General features: G+C 36.9%; 1 protein-coding gene across 12 annotated transcripts in view; it reads left to right on the top strand.

Moving 5' to 3' along the window:
* LOC144957338 (aquaporin-5-like) overlaps window positions 1-20,352 on the top strand; it is a 243,831-nt gene that overhangs the window by 73,244 nt on the left and 150,235 nt on the right. For 3 of the 12 annotated variants that reach the window (XM_078888497.1, XM_078888504.1, XM_078888494.1), the window contains exon 1: window positions 13,362-13,571. The exons of the other annotated variants lie outside the window; for them this stretch is intronic. The gene's annotated coding sequence lies outside the window, so the exon portion shown is untranslated. Of the gene's footprint in view, window positions 1-13,361; window positions 13,572-20,352 lie in introns of those variants that run through there. 12 annotated transcript variants of the gene reach the window in all.

Raw genomic sequence — 20,352 nt, 5'->3', positions numbered from 1 at the left:
TGACATTCAAAGTTGTGTAAAACTGTCTGTGAATGATACAATACAAGCTATCTGAGATTTTGCAATTATAAATTATTATAGAAGGCATTTAAAGGATAATTCCTATAGAAGAATGAAGTTGACGCCAAATAGGGTCTTTTTTTTTTTTGGTTTTTGCCATCCGTGTTTATGAGTAATGATCACTAAACTGTATTAAACAGACTATAAAATGTTAAAGGTTACATATAGACAGTTCGAAGATGACCCGATAGGCAGAGTTGGTAGAGCACTTAGCTTCACACGCAAAGAGACTCAGGTCGCTCGATTGGGTAACTGGGTCTGATAGATCTGGCGGAAATGTACTTTGCAATAGACTAACGTCTTATCCATAGGATAGCAAGCAATTGCTATTGTCCGTGTCACGATATAGAAACTCCGGTATAAACGCCGGTCCTATGGGCCTGAAGGCTCTGAAGGACTACTATTTAACTTCAAATAGTGGAATATTCCAGATTCCACAAGACTGAGGGACTAGCGGTATGACATTCGCTTTCCGATCGAAAGGTCCTGGGTTCGAGCCTCGCTCGTTCGGCGCATAGTTGAGTCCTTGAAGAAGGCTCTTTACTCACATGCTCTCACCGTACTCAGGTATAATATGAGTAACTGGCCGTTAACAGCGTTGTCTCTGTCCGAAATTTTTTTTGTAAAATCCCCTAACAGGCGTCATGTACCGCCCTATATGTTAAATGTTGGTGTTGGCCATCAGGGACCCCTTGTAAAGGGCTTTGAGCACGGTTAGTGGATGTTGCTCTATATAAAAGCTCAATTCAATTAATTTATTTAAAATATATTAGTAAAAATACCCGTCAGGAAATCTTTCCCATGGGATAATCAAAGGGGAAATTTACATCTGAAATTAAAAAGATCATATATAAAGGTTTTAGAAGTCGCTATGAATCAACATAATATCTAAGAAATGGTATAAATTAGAGTTGTTTTTTTTCAATTTAATTTGTTGACAGAAAGGAAGACAGAGAGAGAGAGAGAGAGAGAGAGAGAGAGAGAGAGAGAGAGAGAGAGAGAGAGAGAGAGAGAGAGAGAGAGAGAAATTCCTTTATTTTGAGAATTTCTCAGATACACAAAGAAATCAAGAATGTCTCCGCCACATTTGACAAAGTCACCGGAGCAAACAAACAACAAACATAAAGTCAATAAGAATAAGAAGCTGTTAGGAACTGAAGGATTGTAACAAGTAATATACAAAAGAAAAAAAATCTAACAACGTGAAAAATAAATACAAAGAACATAAAACCAAGCACGGAATGTTTCGAGTTCAAAGCACTTCATCAGTCAATAATAAAACAGAACAAAAAAAGTAATACATCACATTTTTGTTCTTGTTATTGTCAATTTTTAAATCTTTTATTTTTATTGTTAAGTCCTTGGAAAAGACTCCTTGCTCACATTCTCTCATCGTACTCAGGTGTAAAATGTCAATGTCAATGGGCTTCATTTTTCGTCCTACATGTTAAGTGCTCCTGCTGGCCAGAGACCCCTTGTAAAAATCTAGAGGGGCTGTACCCACGCCACACTAACGTTACATTCATACTGCAACGACCATTGAGTGCAGACGATACAAGTTCGATTTCATTTTATTTGTTTTGTTTTCCAAGTTAATGTGTGTATTGTTGTGATGACAAAGTGTTTGTACTCGACACGTCCATAGTCTGCATTGTTCTCATACGAGGCATCTCCATTTTTCACTCTTTTTTTTTTTTTTGGGTAGGGGGGAGGGGGGGGGGGGGGCGTTTAGTGGATATTGCTCTAATATTTGCTAAGTTCTTTTTGTTCTTTTGTTTTTGTTTGTTTGATTTTTTTTTGGGTTTTTTTTCTGGTTATTTATATATATATATATATATATATATATATATATATATATATATATATATATATATATATATATATATATTTGTTATTGGCCGAAGGAGCGTTTAGAGCCCGAAACGTTCTGTGTTTGTTTTTAGGGTGAGATTTTGGTCCATCATTCATTTTTGTATATTACATTTTACCAGCAATACTACTTGAGCTTTTATATAGTACATAACATATAAAACGAGACATGAAGCCTGTTAGGCGATATTACAATTTTTTTTTCCGACGGAGACCACGCTGTCAACGACCAGGTACTCATTTTACACCTGAGTACGGTGAGAGAATATTATGAGTGAAGAGCATTTTTATAAGGACTCAACTATGCGCCGAGCGAGGCTCGAACCCAGGACCTTCCGATCCGAAAGTGAGTGTCATACCACTAGACCGCATAGCCGCACAATTTACGCTTTGTCTCTTCTTTATCTCCAGGCAAGTTATAGCCTTTTGTGACTCTCAAATCTATATATAGAATGAAGATGACGTCACTCAGGTCTTTGTTATTTAAAAATATTTCTTTTTGCCATCCGCCTTTATGAGTAATTCTCACTAAACTATATTAATTAGACTATAAACGTTCATGGTTATAGATAGAACGAAGGTGACGTCACTCAAGCCATTGTTATTGTATTTTGCCATCCGCGTTTTTGAGTGATTCTCACTCAACTGTATTAACCAGACTATAAATGTTCATGGTTACACATAGTTTTGTGTGTTTGTCCGTTATACTTCCGGATTGTAATGTTGTGAAATTCTTAGCCAAGTGCATATTATCTATACAGACTTTTGTGTGTTGGTCCGTTATACTTCCGGATGGCAATGTTGTGGGCTTCTACGCCAAGCGCATACTATATATATATAGATAGTATGCGCGTGGCTAAGAAGCTCATAACATTGCCATCCGGAAGTATAACGGACTAACACACAACACTGTGTGTATCCATGTACGTTTATAGTCGGGTTAATACAGTGCAGTGAGCATTACTCACAAACGCGGATGGCAAAAAACAATAGCAAAGACCTGAGTGACGTCATCTTCGAACTATCTATATTCGACTTATTACAGATTGTAACCTTCGACAAAAGAAAGGTGTTACCTACGAAGGTGTGTGTGTATGTGTCTGTGTGTGTGTGTGTGTGTGTGCGTGTATGTATATTTGGGTGTATGTGTGTGAATGTGTATGTGTGTGTATGTGTACGTATGTTTATTCGTGTGTGTGTGTGTGTTTGTGGGTGTGTGTGTATGTGTGTGATGTGTATGTGTATGTGTGTGTATGTGTGCGTGTATAATGTATGTGTATGTGTGTGTATGTGTGTATGTCTGTGTTTATGTGTCTGTGTATGTGTGTGTATGTATATATGAGCCAAGGTCAAAAGGTGCCCGTCTGATACCAGTGTTAAGAAATTTGATTTTTACTTAATTATGGGCTGTTTTCATTGGGTTAATGCTTGTAATCAATTGATAATATGAAGAAGAGATAAAATAAGATAGCTCAACAGAAAATGAGATAAACAACTTGAAAGTCAAATTTGAATGCAGTTTGGCATGTGCTTAAAACGAGGTCAACGCATCACCTTTTTAGAAATCATGTAGAAATTAAATGTGATGTTTTAGCTCACGTGATTGAAATTTGACTAATAGTATAAAATCGAAATTTACTTTTAAACGCAATTGAAGTATATTACATATCTGATTAAGTTTCATATCGAGTTCTTAAAAAGTTGGTGTTGCTTGTGACCTTTGGTGTCATCAAACACAGCACAATACTAAGACTCGACACGAAATTTTAAAGCTCATATTTAATGGTTATAAAATGTTTTATTATGAGAAAAAAGCATAGATTTTCCTTCTGAACTCAAATCTTGGAGTAAATGTATTCCATTTTGCTGACATTGAGGTTTATTGGTTTTTGTGTCATTTGTCACAAGCAACACGGCATGCGTGAACACGTGGAAGTTTGTTTCGTTAAATGGCGATTCGCAATTTTGATCCACCCTTCTTACCAGTCTTTGAAGTGCAGCACTTTCATTTGCCTTTCCAGCGTGGCTCCATGCAGAAAAGGTAAGTTGAACTTTTGTGTCATCGCTATTTTACATTGTCACAAGCAACACTTGATATTGGATATTACAAAGTGCCACCAAAAATTATGTTTTCATCTGTTATTCTATTTACAAATATGATATTATGACATCTCATCTGAGACCGTGATTTTGACACAATTAATCATTTCCTTGTAATTCTAATTTTTTTATGTTTCAGGCTTAATCAAGAAAAAGACAAAACTCAAGCTTTTGACGAATCCAGATAAATAGAAGGGTTGTCAAGAAATTTGATTTGTTTTTCTATTAACACACTAAATTACTACAAACAAGCAGATTTGAGCAGTAGGGTGATGTTATCGTCTGGTTACATGAATTCATTACCATGGCTGATATTTATCTAGAGTTTGTGTGACTTCTGGTACTTTTTGTGACCATTGGTGTCATTGGTTAAAATGTCACAGTTGACATTTAAGTTAGAAGTTTGTAATGTATTTCTGTTTTCATGTTCTTCAAAGCTTGAAATGTCATTGAATTCCATTTTAACAGACTGCATTACATTTGTTCAGTTGCTATTCTTGATTTATTGAGGCAAAATTGCGTTCTATTGCCGATTTTGACCCAAGTAATAGCAACAATGGTATTACTAATTCCTAAGTATATTTCCAATTTGAAAGTATTTAGTTTCTTAACATATTATTGAATTTCATTTCAGCATAATTGACTGTTGGCTTGGATGGTCATCTGATTTGCGGTTATTATGCTTTTTTGACTGAAAATAATGATATAGTATGGACGAAAGTGTGATTTGGTGTTGCTTGTACATAAGTATAAGTAATGGTGTCACCGGTCTTGTGTCACAAGTCACATTCAGATGCTCTATTTTCCATGTATATTTCTATTTTTGAAGTCTTTGGTTTCTGAAATATTATTAAATTCCATATTTACCTGAGGTTATTCCACTGGTTTGACTGAAATTAATGATATATTGTCGAAATTGCAATTTGGTGTTGCTTGTGACTTAAGTAATGGTGGCATCGGTCTAATGTCACAAGTGACACAATGTCGCTAAATACAATATCGATGGCCCGTTGATCAAACCTCTGAGGTAGCGTTTTTGCCAATCCGCTGATCTAACCTCTGATGTCAACTTCAGATATAAGCGCGCCCTCTTATTCTTTAGTCTCAAGATGATCAAACCTCTGATGTTAGTTCAGAGTTCAAGGGAGACAGAGAAGTTCTTTCAAGCAATCAAAAACACGTCATGTAAATGATGCATAGTTTGTTTTCGTGGATTAGAAAGAATGATTGTGTTTTTAACTACAAAATCAATATTTCAATTTACTGTTTATAGGGTTGTATTGACATTGGACTCTATAATTTTGAGCACCCATAAATATCACAGCTGCTAAATAATTGTCAATTTCTAAAGTCACGACGCGACTGAACTTCAAGCCTATTATCTTCCGGTTATGCTTTACTAGTAAATATAATGTACGAAATAATGATTGAGTATTTAAAAAGATAATACGCCGATCACCTGTTCTCCCTATCTCTATTAATTTAAAATAAGCTCGATCATGACAATCACCCCATTAAATTAAATCACGTCATCCCTATGGCGTCCAACTGATGCTATCCTGATATCATACCACCATTTAAAGCCCTACCCATCCTGTCCAACAACAACAAGGATCTTTTGATTTATTTTTTTTTAAGAAAAAGAAAAAGCTAAACAAACAAAAACAAACAAACAAAAAACAACAAAACTAAAAAAAAATAACATTGAGCATTTATATAGCGCAATATCCAGTAAACGCGGTCAGGGCACTTTGCAAAGGGTCCCTGGCCAGCAGCAATAACGAACAAGTAGGTCAGAACATGGTGCCTGTAAAGAGATATTATTATTTTCCCAACAGAGACAGTGCTGTTAACGGCCTGATACTCATTTTACACCTGGGTACGGCTAGATAATGTGGTTTAAGAGTCTTTTCCAAGGACTCAGTTATGCGCCGCTCAGAGGGACTCGATCCCAAGACACCTTCTAATGAGGGAGAGTGTTATACCACAAGACCACATAGTTGCACTATTTTGATTATTGATGAAGTTGGATTTTTTAAAATGCCATTACACTCCAAGGGTTTATCTTGGCCTATTGCTCCGATTCCAAATCCAAGTCCAAAACAAAGGGTAAAAATATTTCCTCTTCAAAGAGAAAGAATGATGCGGTGGAGATGACAAAACGGAAAGCTTCGTCAGAGAGGCCCTATCCAGCATAAGATCGATCGAATGAAATTATAGAGACAACAGATAGTAAATGGAACCTCCAAGACATCAGTTTCAAACATTCTAAAGCCGACCTTGATTATAGTTTTGACTTTGGTTCAAAGAGATCGGCTACGCCACATAGCATCTTTAGGATGAGACGGACAATTAAAGGTATTAAAGGTATACAACACTTTTTATTCACTCGGAATTAGGAAAAAAAAAACCCAAAACGATAGTTATCTAAAAGTTTTGTGTATAGTGGGAAAACTATTGGTATGTACGAGACGAATCTAAAATTGATAATATCAATAAATAATCAAGGACGATTTGTTCTAATTGTTATGCAAATATTTTTTATTCCGTTCTGAGTTTTTAAAAAAATTGAGAATGATAAATCTCGTAAGTGAAACAATTCTGAATGTTAATCAAATATGTATTAAATCTAATTTTCTAATTATCTGATTTATTGCATAATCTTATATTTGGTATATTATAACAATAAATTTATTGGATGGAATGCTTCGTTCTTGTTTATAGACCAGACTCCAAAATACATGCACAAGCTGACCAGAATAATCGACCTCGGCAAACCTGCCTCATCACAATACACGAATAACTATCGGACACCATTTGGTCAAGCTTTTCATAGAAAATTGCTGATCACGAAAGTTGACATTTTCACTCCATCTAACTACAATACAATTATTTTTTTAAACCTCTCACATGACAGAACACAGCACTCCATACAAGCTACAATACATTACTTGACATACAAATGCTTCTTGTCATTTGATAAAGTAACACCTTAACAACAAACAAGCCAGGATTGATGGTAGCATTCCCAACTTTTACTGACATAAGAGCAGTTAGTTGCGAACCAGATGGAACCATTCTATTTGAACCGAACCATCAGGATAACTTGAATCTGCTTCCCCGATCAATGAGTGAAGGAAGAACAACTTCTAATGATCACCGATGCAGGTTTACACCAGTCAGAGGAAGATCTCCTCAGAGAAATAAACCATCTCCAGCAGATAAAACCAACTTTGCCAAAAAATGCCCATGGATTTTACAATTTGAAACATAGATTGACACCCCATTAAGATCATTGTACTTGAGTTGTAACTTACTTAGTCTGCATTAGAAATTTATTCGTGCTAAATACAATTAAATATGGATTGTGTTTATAGTTCATGTTGAATATCTGAAAACAAAGATTGAAATTTTTACCAAACAAAAAAAAAATACCCCCCCCCCCCCCTCCGCCCACAAATACACACACCTACACATACGCACAAACACACACACACACACATGTATATATAATATATATATATATATATATATATATATATATATATATATATTGTGTGTGTGTATGTATGTATATATATATGTATATGTATATATATATATATAAAAATATATAGTATGCAGATGACGTCACTCAGGCCTTTGTTATTGTTTTTGCCATCCGCGTTTGTGAGTTGTTCTCACTAAACTGTATTAACCAGACTATAAAAGTTCATGGTTACACAAAGTTTGTGTGTTGGTCCGTTATACTTCCGGATGGCAATGTTGTGAACTCCTTGGCCAAGCGCATTCTATATATATACATCATCATCCATCGTGGCTTGTGCTCTTGAGCACGTTGCCGGTCAGCTGTCTCCACGAATCACGATCCTCTGCGGTGCGCATGAAATCTGTGTTGCTTTTTAAGTCACATTTGGCCATTCTTAGGTTATTTAGATAAGTCTTTCTTTGTCTTTCTCTAGCTCTCTTTCCTTCGATCATCCCAGATGATACCAAAGTTTCTATTCTGTCTCTTCTCCACCATGTCCCAGAAAGCCGAACTGCCTCTTTCTGATGTTATCGATCAGTAATCTTCCATTTCTCACCTTCTCCAACACTTCCTCGTTCGTACACCTGTCTGTCCATGATACCCTCAACATTCTTCTATACACCCATATCTCAAATGCCTCTAACCTCCTCGTACATTCTTTGCCAAGCGTCCACGTTTCACTACCGTATAAAAGGGTACTTATAACACATGTTTCTACTACTTTCATTCTGGTCTTCAACTTTAGGTTGTTGTTTGACACAACTGGTCGCATTTTATGGAACACGTTTTTTGCTAATGCTATTCTTTGTTTTATATCCTCTATGTCACGGGCGTCATGGGTGATGATAGTGCCTAAATATTTAAATTCCTTTACTTGTTTGATGGTCTCTCCTTTGCTTGACAAGTGGAAGGTCGCGTTGTTGTCATTCTTTGAGACCACCATGCATTCGGTTTTCTTAATATTTAGTTTCAGGCCCATCTCTTCACTTTTTCACACCACTATATCTAAATTTTTCTGCCTGTTCTGGAGAGTATGCCATCAGATTATCATCGTCTGCGTATCTTATGCTATTCATATTCTGACCTCCAACGACGACGCCTTTCATATCTTCAATTTCTTCGAATATTATTTCACTATATATGTTAATAAGGTCCGGTGATAAGACGCAACCTTGTCTTACTCCCTTCTCGATGTTAAAGAAGTCCGATGTTTCATTATCCAGTTTGACACACGCTGTTTGATTCCAATATAAGTTTTTCACTTTACTGTCTATACCGATCTTTTCTAAGATTTTGAACAGCGTATCGTGCTGTACTGAATCAAAAGCTTTGGAATAATCAATGAAGCATAGATAAAGTGATTTTTGTTTTTCGATTGACCGTTGCATTAATGTTTTCAACGTAAATATTGCATTTGCCGTACCTTTTTTTTTAACAAAAGCAAACGGCTCGTCACCTATCTCTGGAGAGATCTTGCTCCTCATTCTTTTCATAAGTAGTCTTAACGTAATTTTTGTGGCCTGGCTCATTATGCTGATTGTTCTGTGTTGGTCACAGTCAATAGTACCTTGTTTTTTGGGTATCGTAATGAATACCGATTGTCTTAAGACATTAGGCAACTCACCCTTTTCATATAAGACATTAAAGGCTTTTGTCAGCATGTCTATTCCCAGATCGTCAAGGGCGTCAATCAATTCTATTGAGAAGCTATCTTGGCCTACCGCTTTCCCCCCTATTCATCTCTTTACAAGCAGCTTCTACTTCTTCTCGCATAATCTGGGGACCCGTGTTCACAGTAGAGATTTCTTTATCCAAGCTAGTCCCTCTTTTGTCATCCGCGTAAAGATTTTTTTATGTATACTGCCCAACGTTCCAAAATTTCGTTGTTGTATATTACCGTTTGCGTCTTTTACGCATTTTCTTGCCACTGCTGGGCGTTTTCCACTTAGATCTTGTATTGACTGGTAGAATTGTTTGGTGTTAGATTGTTTTAGTCTTTCAATTCTGTGACATTCATGTTCAATATAATCCTCCTTTGCTCTCTTACACTCACGTTTTATAATCTTATTAGCTTCTTTATATTCATTGCTGTTGCGTTCTAGCTTTCCTCTTTCATTCATCAGTTTCAAGATTTTGTCATCCATCCACTTATTGGTTCGTGTTTTTTCACAGATGGAATAGTTTCTCTTGTAGATTCTGTGATGCAGTTCGATACTTGATTCCAGTACTCATCTATGTTTATATCTGAGATCAAGTTTTCACTTTTTTCTTTCACGCATTCGTTGTAATCATTTTTTATTTGATGGTTAATTCTCAATAGAATAATTGCAGTTTTGGTTCCACTTTCTTTTTCTTTATTTGTTTAAGTTTTATTTTTAGCGTGGCGCTTGGAATAGTTGTTGCGTTGCGTACGATATTTCTGAATCGATGTTGGACCAGAATAAAGTCTATCAGATTTCTATAAAGGCCACCTGGGCTTATCCATGTCCACTTCTTTCTATCGTCGTTTTAAAACCATGTATAGACAAAAGTAAGGTTTTCCCATCTACACCAGTCGGCAAGTCTTTCCCCTCTATCATTTTTGGTACCTAGTCCGTGGGGGCCAACGATTTTTTCAAATCTCTCGTTACCAACTTTTGCATTGAAATCACCAACTATTAAACGAATTTCATCAGATTTACATTGTTTTAATGCTTGTTCCATATCTTGATAGAATGTCTCAATTGTGTTTCGTCACTGTCTGATGTCGGGGCGTATATTTGAAGAATATTAACATTAAACGGGTTTCCTTTAAACTTTACTAAAATAACTCTTTCTGAGATTGCAACATGATCCAAATAGCACTTTGATGTTGAGTTGTCTAAAGGAATTCCAGCTCCTTTTTCATTATATATATATATATATATATCTAAATATATATATATATATATATATATATATATATAATATAATATATATATTGTGTGTGTGTGTGTGTATTGTATATACATTGAAAAAAAACCTGAACAAACTAAAAGGAAATAACAATTTTATCTTAATCTCTAAAGTTTATTTAATTTTTTTTTAATATTAATTTTCATCTCCTACATCCGTATGATGATGATGATCATCATCATCATCATCATCATCATCATAATAATAATAATAATAATAATAATAATAATAATAATAATAATAATAATAATAATAATAATAATAATAATAATAATGCAATACAAAGTATTAAGAAACGTGTTGCAGCTCTCTTCTATCTCATAACCCGTTGTTCAAACCTCGGAAGTGACATCGGAGGATTGATCGCCGTGAAAACGCCGGGCGCGAAACTCTGATGTCGACATCAGAGCTTTGATCAACGGATTCACGAAAACGCTACTTCAGAGGTTTGATCATCGGACCGTCGATATGCTTTGGTCACATTATTTCCCAACATTTTTATTCCAAAAGTTTCTGAACATTGCTGGTAATAAGCATATGAAATATTGTTGTTGTTGTTGTTAATGTAGAATCATTTTTATGAAATAATATATTTACATTCTATGTTGCTTGTGGCCGATTACACCAAAAAGCAACCTTTTCTCCAATAGTTGGTAACAATATCGTACTATGATTGTTGTTGGTTGTGTCTTTTTGTTTATAACTTACTAAATAAAGTTTGATACTTAACAAAACTCATTTGGTTATTGCGCTTTTTGTCTCACTTTGGTGTCACCGGTCACAGGTGACACCAGCAACCTATAGGTATTGTTGACGATATTATGCTGCGTTAGACTTTAAAGTTATCTAAAGAGCCTTTGATTCATGAAGTACAGTGTTTTTGCTACACATATAGAAACATGAATGGACTATTATGTCACTTTTATTTTGAGGGAAAAAATTGGCACCTTTTGACCTTGGCCCATATATATATATATATATATATATATATATATATATATATATATATGTGTGTGTGTGTGTGTGTGTGTGTGCATGGGTGTATGGAAAATTAATCAGGTGTAGTAGATTTGGATGTTGAAAGCAAATACATCGAATCTTGAAAACAAGATTGTGTTGCATAATACGTCACTCATAGAAAGGCTTAGGGCGTCAGAAATCAAATTAAACAAGAACATTAAGAGTATTTGCAATCCAGTTCCGTCAAACGGTATCAAATATTGATCTCTCTACCATTTTAATTGAAATCTATAATACAAGACAAACACTCCCTTCCGTCCCTCACATAATGGTTTACTTAATAACAAATTCCTATGCTATTTAGAATTGAGATGTGCCGAAACATTGAAAAAAAAATAAGAAGAAGAAAAAGATGAAGAAGACGCTGAAATATAATAATATTATTTTTCTTCAGAGATTTATGGAAACAAATTATTAGTTACTTGATATTAGAAACATACTGACACACTCGAAGTAACACACATTCACGACTAGCGTTCATAGAGACTGTGCAGCCTTATTCGTTAATATTTCTTGCCATTTAAATTCAAAATGGCTTTTTTTTGTTTGTTTCTTGTTTATGTGTTTGTTCAGCGTTTGACAGAAATGTGCGGCTATGTAGTCTTGTGGTATGACACTCGCTTTCGCATCGGAAGGTCCTGGGTTCGAGCCTCGCTCGGCGCAAAGTGGGTCCTTGGAAAAAGGCTCTTTACCGTACTCAGGTGTAAAATGAGTACTTGACCGTTTACAGCTTTGTCTATGTCCGGAAAAAATGTAATATCGCCGAACAGGCGTCATGTTTCGTTCTACATGTTACGTGTTGCTGTTTGTCAGGGATCATTTGTAAAGCGTTTCAAGCACGTTTTGTGGATATTGCGCAAAATAAAAAGCTCAATTTACAGAAGAGAAAAACATTATAAATCTGATCATGTTTTGACTTGTATACATTCTTATCACATGACACGTGAAAAAGTTCTAGCCAGCATGAATAATATAAAGTACCGATTTTCTATGTTTTGAACCAAGCTAGCTGCTCGTTGCTGGGCGGATGTGACATCAATCAGACTATTGAATCCTATTGAAGGCCCTGGTGATTTACACCAGTGTTTAACGAGGGTGGTTGATCGGTACAATTATCTAGTCACTTTGTTCCGCATCAAACACCTCTTTCCATTCTTGACGCCTCAGTTATAGATAGTATGCAGATGACGTCACTCAGGCCTTTATTATTGTTTTTGCCATCCGCGTTTGTGAGTTGTTCTCACTAAACTGTATTAACCAGACTATAAAAGTTCATAGTTACACAGAGTTTGTGTGTTAGTCCGTTATACTTCCGGATGGCAATGTTGTGAACTCCTTGACCAAGCGCATTCTATCTATACATACAACAACGTTCTTGTCTCAATTTTTCTTTTCTTTTTTTTTTTTTGGTACTTTTTCAAAAACAACAAAATTGTTATTGGAGCACGCTTATAGATAGTAGCGCTTGGCTAAGAAGCTCACAACATTGCAATCCGGAATTATAACGGACCAACACACAAAACTCTGTGAAACCTTAAACGTTCATAGTCTGGTTAATACCATCCACGTTTATGAGCAATTCTCCTTTAACTGTATTTTCCAGACTATAAAAGTTCATGGTTACAGAGAGGTTTGTGTGTTGGTCCGTTATATTTCCGGGTGGCATGTTGTGAGGTTCTTAGTCAAGCGCATACTATCTATAAACGTTTAAGGTTACACATATTTTTTGTGTTGCTACATTATATCCGTCTTATGGACCCTATGTGTTTTTGTTTTGTTGTAGTTGTTTTAACTAAGCGCGTAGCATCAATAATTTAAGCACACAACATTCATTGTGACAAGATCTCACAATAAGATCAACATCACTGACTTTGTTTGACACACGTCCAGGCCTGTTTGAATGTGCCGTGGTTTTTACAAGCTGTCATGCATCCTCCATTGTAAAGAAGTCATTTTATATTTGACAAGGACTCGAGCGTTTTTTTTTAAGCCATTAGTTTTACCTTGAAGCCTATCTATCATCTTTGCAAACTGGAACCTATCAAGAATTTTTGTCAAGGTAGAAATTTTACCATAATTTATTTATCTCAATGCATTTACATTTATTAAGGTTAATTCTGCTATACTCTGGGGGCAAAAAAGTAGTCCTTCAGAGATATTCGGCCTATGGAGCCGGAGTTTATCCGTTTATGTAGCGTGAAATGGACAATAGCAATTGATTGCTATCCTTTGGACAAGACTCTAGTCTATGGCAAAGTACTTTCGGCGTGCTGTAAAACTACGGAAGTCCTTCCCTTTTTGGCAAGATAAGGATCATTTTAATCAATCAGTATTTAAATGATGAGTTATCTGACCAAAACCTGAACAATATTATAGTATTTTGTTTTCCAAAGTATGACATATTTATTGATGAGATGTGTTGATGTATAATACTCACAACATCCACCAGCCAGATATGACGTACCAATGCACAAAACAGTGTGTAATCTTCAACTTTTAGAGTCTGATGGTTAGAATTTGGTGATAACTAAGAATGGCTGACTCAAGACAAATAACAATGAGCTGAGTGACGTCAATTTCGTTCCTTCTAAAGATAGTTCGAAGTTGACGTCATTCAGGTCTTTGTTATTGGTTTTTGCCATCCGCGTATATGAGTAATTGGTAATTCTCACTTAACTGTATTAACCTGACCATAAACGATCATGGTTACACAAAGTTTTGTGTGTTGGTCCGTTGTACTTCAGGATGGCAATGTTGTGAACTCCGTAGCCAAGCGCATTCTATCTATACACAGAACAATGTGTAATCTTTAACGTTTAGAGTCTGATTGATTGATAGAATTTGGTGATAACTGATAACAATGGTTGACTAAAAACAATAACAATGAGCTGAGTGACGTCAATTTCGTTCCTTCTATTCACGAGCCCAACGATATAGCCTGTATTAAATATTTCTACGCTTATCTTAACCAAATTAATAGATAGTATGCAGATGACGTCAACCAGGCCTTTGTTATTGTTTTTGCCATCCGCGTTTGTGAGTTGTTCTCACTAAACTGTATTAACCAGACTATAAAAGTTCATGGTTACACAGAGTTTGTGTGTTGGTCCGTTATACTTCCGGATGGCAATGTTGTGAACTCCTTGGCCAAGCGCATTATATCTATACTCTCCCCTTTTTTATTTCACACATATTATTATTGTTCATTGAAATGAATCGGGGGTCATTATTCATAATATATATGATTTACGTGTTAATTTATTCTCATTCTCCTTTCTATTATAGATAGTATGAGCTTGGCTCAGAAGCTTATAACATTGCCATCCGGAAGTATAACGGACCAACGCACAAAACTGTGTGTATCCATGAACGTTTATTGTCGGGTTAAAACAGTTCAGTGAGCATTACTCATAAACGCGGATGGCAAAAAAAACAATAACAAAGACCTGAGTGACGTCATCTTCGAACTATCTATACTGCCATACTCTGGAAAAACCCATATTTAAAATTTTGGCCATAAAACTCGTTCTTCAAATATCGATCGATTTAAATGACCCTCATCTTGGCAAAAACGCCTCAAACCTGTGAAGAATTTAAGGTACCGATTTTTTTTTGTTGAGAACCAAGCTGCTGGTTGTTGGGCGGACATGACATCAGACTATTGAATCCTATTCTGGTTCTTCTCTTCAGAGTCATCTGTTCTTTTTTTTCCTCTTCATTTTTCTCCTTCCTCTAATTCTACACCACTGCCCCCCACAATAAACGAAACCCTTACTATAAATGCACCTATATTATTCCCAACCAAAGACTGTCTTAGGGTCTAACCAAGTGTCATATCCGACGTGCACTTTTTAGAAGATCTGATATAACCCTATTCCTTTTATGGGCTCATTGTTGTAATAGAAATCTCAACAACAAAAAATGACACAAAATATTGTCCATTACAACAATGTTAAACCAGGCCCATAAGTGGATTGGTTCGGATCTCAGACCTGTGTATTTGTACGTGTCGGTCATAACCCCCCCCCCCCCTATTTAAGCATACAAGACTAATAGAGAGAGAGGAGTGTTAGTCCCCCAATCAAACTTTTACAACAGGCCTTGATATCACTGCATATATGTGACCCTTCGTCTCAAAACGGTATTAAGTCGGGATGATTAGGATGCTGAAAATGGAATTTGTAGCCACAAATATCATGCTTAAGTTAAGTTTAAATGCTTTATAGAGGAGAAGGAATATCATATTTTACTGTGCTAAATATCAACGTTTCAAATTTTTGACCAGTTTAACTATAATTTGATTTTTTAGCACCTGGTCCATCCCGACATAATACCGTTTTGAGACGAGGGGTCACATATAGTTATATTCTCAGTCCATACACTGGTCATTGTTGAATGGCAGCTCTTGATGTTGACACAGGCATAAATAGACAAACACGACCATAATGGATCTCCGTAATGACTTCTTGGTTTCCATACTAAATGTGACAACTGCTTGGTCATACTGTGAAAAAAAAACAAACAAAAACGCTTTTATAGATAGAATGCGCTTGGCCAAGGAGTTCACAACATTGCCATCCGGAAGTATAACGGACCAACACACAAACTCTGTGTAACCATGAACTTTTATAGTCTGGTTAATACAGTTTAGTGAGAACAACTCACAAACGCGGATGGCAAAATCAATAACAAAGGCCTGCGTGACGTCATCTGCATACTATCTATATAAATGTTGGCCAACGAACACGTCTCTCAAATTGTACTGATCGGTTATGGTGCGGCTATGTGGTTAAGTGGTATGTGACACTCGCTTTCGGATCGGAAGGTCCTGGGTTCGAGCCTAGTCTCGCTCGGCGCATAGTTTGGGTCTTTGGGAAAAGGTTCGTTACTCGCATTCTCTCATCGTACTCAGGTGTAAAATGAGTACCTGGTCGTTAAAAGCAGTGCCGCTGTCGGGGGAAAAAAATGGTAATATCGCCTAACAGGCTGTTGATTGCTGTTCATTGCTGTTGATCAGGGACCACTTTTAAAGCGCTTTGAGCACGTCTAAAAGCTCAAGTTTGTTTATTTAATCTACCTCATCTTTTCAAAACTCTCAAGCCTGGGACATCTCGAATTTTCTTGTCCAAAATTCTGAAATTAAAAAAAAAAAATTTTTAAAGTGGACGGCATTGCTGTAAAAAGAGGTCATACATTATAATATTTACAATTTATGTATTTTTAAAAAGATTAGCAGTATCTGCAGTGTTTTAACAAGTTTAAAATGTAATACCCTACAACCTGTCGAGTGATCCTCGACAATATTAGAGGTTTCCACAAGAACAAGAAGAAGAAGAAGATATAAAGGGCGTCCGACTCTAACCTCGCATGCGCCATTAGATGCATATAGAGATGGAAGTCGGTTTGGACGAATTCAATCCCTCGTGGGGGCGGGGACCCACACTCCTCTAAGCTTGGTGAGAAGTTGCCAGGCTTTGATACCAGTAAGAGGAGACGCTGGGTGGCTGCGAATCGGCATCGGTCGAGGAGCTGCCTGACAGCAAGTGCGCTTCAACAGTGGGAACTTCCCACCTGTCCTACATGTACCCATGTGGGCAAGAACCCGAAACGGCAGAGCATCTAGTTGAACGGTGTGTTGTGACGATGCTACCGGCAGGTTCGCGACGGTGCTCGAATGCGGACCGGACTTTGCTGATTGGGTCGATCGTCATAACATAGTAGTGTGAGAACCATAAGAGGCTGCTGCCGTGCGCGGTAAGAATCAGTTTGTTTTTGTTAATATTAAATGACACCCTCATTCCCTACCCTTGTTGCTCATCGAGACTAACCACAATCCCGTTATTTGGCGGGAATAGTCATGTGATCAAAACATATGACACCTGTTATATGAAAAGCGTCGGGTTTTGCTTTTATTATTTTTTAAAATGTTTTTTCTCAAAATCAAGAGTAACTTAAAAGAGATCAAAACAACAGAACCCCCCCCCCCCCCCCAAAAAAAAAAAAAAAAAAAAGTACCAAAACAACAAAAATACAAAAAAAAAAAAACAAACTCCAAAAAACAAACAAAAACATGCAAGTGCGCTTCAACAGTGGGAACCTCCCACCTGTCCTACATGTACCCATGTGGGCAAGAACCCGAAACGGCAGAGCATCTAGTTGAACGGTGTGTCGTGACGATGCTACCGGCAGGTTCGCGACGGTGCACGAATGCGGACCGGACTTTGCTGATTGGGTCGATCGTCATAACATAGTAGTGTGAGAACCATAAGAGGCTGCTGCCGTGCGCGGTAAGAATCAGTTTGTTTTTGTTAATATTAAATGACACCCTCATTCCCTACCCTTGTTGCTCATCGAGACTAACCACAATCCCGTTATTTGGCGGGAATAGTCATGTGATCAAAACATATGACACCTGTTATATGAAAAGCGTCGGGTTTTGCTTTTATTATTTTTTAAAATGTTTTTTCTCAAAATCAAGAGTAACTTAAAAGAGATCAAAACAACAGAACCCCCCCCCCCCCCCCAAAAAAAAAAAAAAAAAAAAAAGTACCAAAACAACAAAAATACAAAAAAAAAACAAACTCCAAAAAACAAACAAAAACATAAAAAATTGAGCATTTTACATGGCGCAATATCCACTAAACGTGCTCAAAGTGCTTTACAAAGGGTCCCTAACCAACAGAAACACGTAACATATAGAACAAGCCATGACGCCTGTTAGGCGATATTACAATTTCTTTTTTTCCGACAGAGATAAAGCTGTGAACGGCCAGGTTCTCGTTTTACACCTAATAATACTTTAAGATAGACTAATGTCCTATCCAAAGGGTATCAAGCAATTGCTATTCTCCGTGTCACGCAATAAATACCGAGAAAACTCCGGCTCCTCAGTGCTCTGAAGGTTTACATATTATGTTATTCGATCCCCCTCCCCCCCACCCCCCCCCCCTCACATACACACACACACACACACACACACATGCGCTCATAGTCACAAATACAAAAATCTCTGCATTAAGTTGTTAATATATATGCGTATGTATGAATGGTGTGTTTGCGTCTGTGATTATGTAGATTTATACGTTATGATATTACATATCACACCCATTACTCCCCCCCCCCCCCGATGTTCATCCATGTCATTGAAACCCTAACACCTGATTATACACATAACCTAGAATAAAATGTCATTCAAGCGAATAATAATAATATAAGAAAATAAATCTTCTTTCAAATTAAGATTTGCGATCTCTTTATATGCATTTAGCGTTCCTTTGCGACAGTGCAGTGTAATAGTATTATTATTTTTAAATTGAGCTTTATATAGAGCAATATCCACTAAATGTGCTCTAAGCGCTTTACAAGGGGTCCCTGGTCAACAGCAACATTTAACATGTAGGACGGGACATGACGCCTGTTAGGCGATATTACAATTTTTCTTGAGAAAATAATCTCGACTGCCCCCGCGATCGATCACGGTCCCTTCGCTTATGATGTACGTGCTCTACCGACTGAGCTATCCGGACCCTCTAACTAGTTAAATGGCCTTGCAAGTTTCCTAAGGCAAACATTATTTCACGTTAACTCTCTCCTTCCAGCCATTTTCAGGATTCTCCCCAAAACTTCACACCCAACTAACACAAAAATAGATTTTTTTTTATCACTTAAAAACACAACAGCGGTTAAGTTCTTCCGATAAATAATTTCTTCAGCAAAACATTCTCTACAACACACTGTTAATTTTCTATAAATTTTATGATGTACAAAAGAAATGTGAATAAGAAAAATGTTGGTTGTATATATAATATCGTAACGAATGTGAGGATTTTCCTATAGATAGTTGGTAAGGACAGACAGGGTTAAGTTAGGTAAATGAACCCACGGAGAGGGAAACGCTTTTTGGTCTTTATCTGCTAAAAGCTTGTCAAAACAGTCAAATAAAACTCGTCACCTGCGAATGTTTGCGGAGTTGTGACATCGTGAAGGACCTCTTGTGCATTCCAGTCAAACAAACAAAATAATTCTGTAAGTAAAAAAAAAATTATAGATTTTATATAGGGCAATATCCACTAAAATGTGCTCAAATCGCTTTACAAGGGGTCCCTGGTCAACAACAACATTTTAACATGTAGGACGGGACATGCCGCTTGTTAGGCGATATTACAATTTTTCGGACAAAGACACTGTTGTTCACAGCCAGGTACTCATTTTACACCGGAGTACGGTGAGAGAATGTGAGTAAAGAGCCTTTTCCAAGGACTCAACTATGAGCCGAACGCGAGGCTTGAACCCAGGACCTTCCGATCCAAAAGCGAGTGTCAGACCACTAGACGACATAGCCGCACAAGTAAGGGCAGCAGCGTGGCTCAGCGGTAGGGTCTTTGCTTCGTACCCCGAAAGGTACCGAGTTCGATCACACGCCGCTCAGCTGCTGCGTTGTGTGGCCTTGGAGTAAGTCACCTCGGCCTAGCTCAATTTACGGCGCTGCACTGCGGCTGACGCCTGGGTTATTCCAGTCTCCCCTTGGAATAGACACTGAAGACAAATTAAATGTCCCCAATGGGATTTTCTGTCTTTATCTTGGAATGAGGTTACTTGGTTTTGTCCTGATCCTGGTCGGAGACTCTGGCTGTGAGGCAAACAGTCAAATATATAGTTAGAGTTTTGGGGGATTATATTTTTTGTATGTAAATTATTTCTCTGTTATGCAGTTTATTAATTTTTTTTGAGTTATATCTTTATATATATAATGTGTAAACATTTAAGTATATTATTTTTTAGTTGGGTCCTTTGCTTGTGCTGAATGAGACTTTTAGTGATCTCAAACTAACTACACTGAT

The sequence above is a fragment of the Berghia stephanieae genome, chromosome 11, assembly GCF_034508935.2.
Source record: "Berghia stephanieae isolate SIO BIC M18660-M18661 chromosome 11, UCSD_Bste_1.3, whole genome shotgun sequence".
In the NCBI taxonomy this organism is placed as follows: domain Eukaryota; kingdom Metazoa; phylum Mollusca; class Gastropoda; order Nudibranchia; family Aeolidiidae; genus Berghia; species Berghia stephanieae.
Note: the sequence above shows the minus strand (reverse complement) of the source record. Positions and strands in the feature narration are given on the sequence as shown.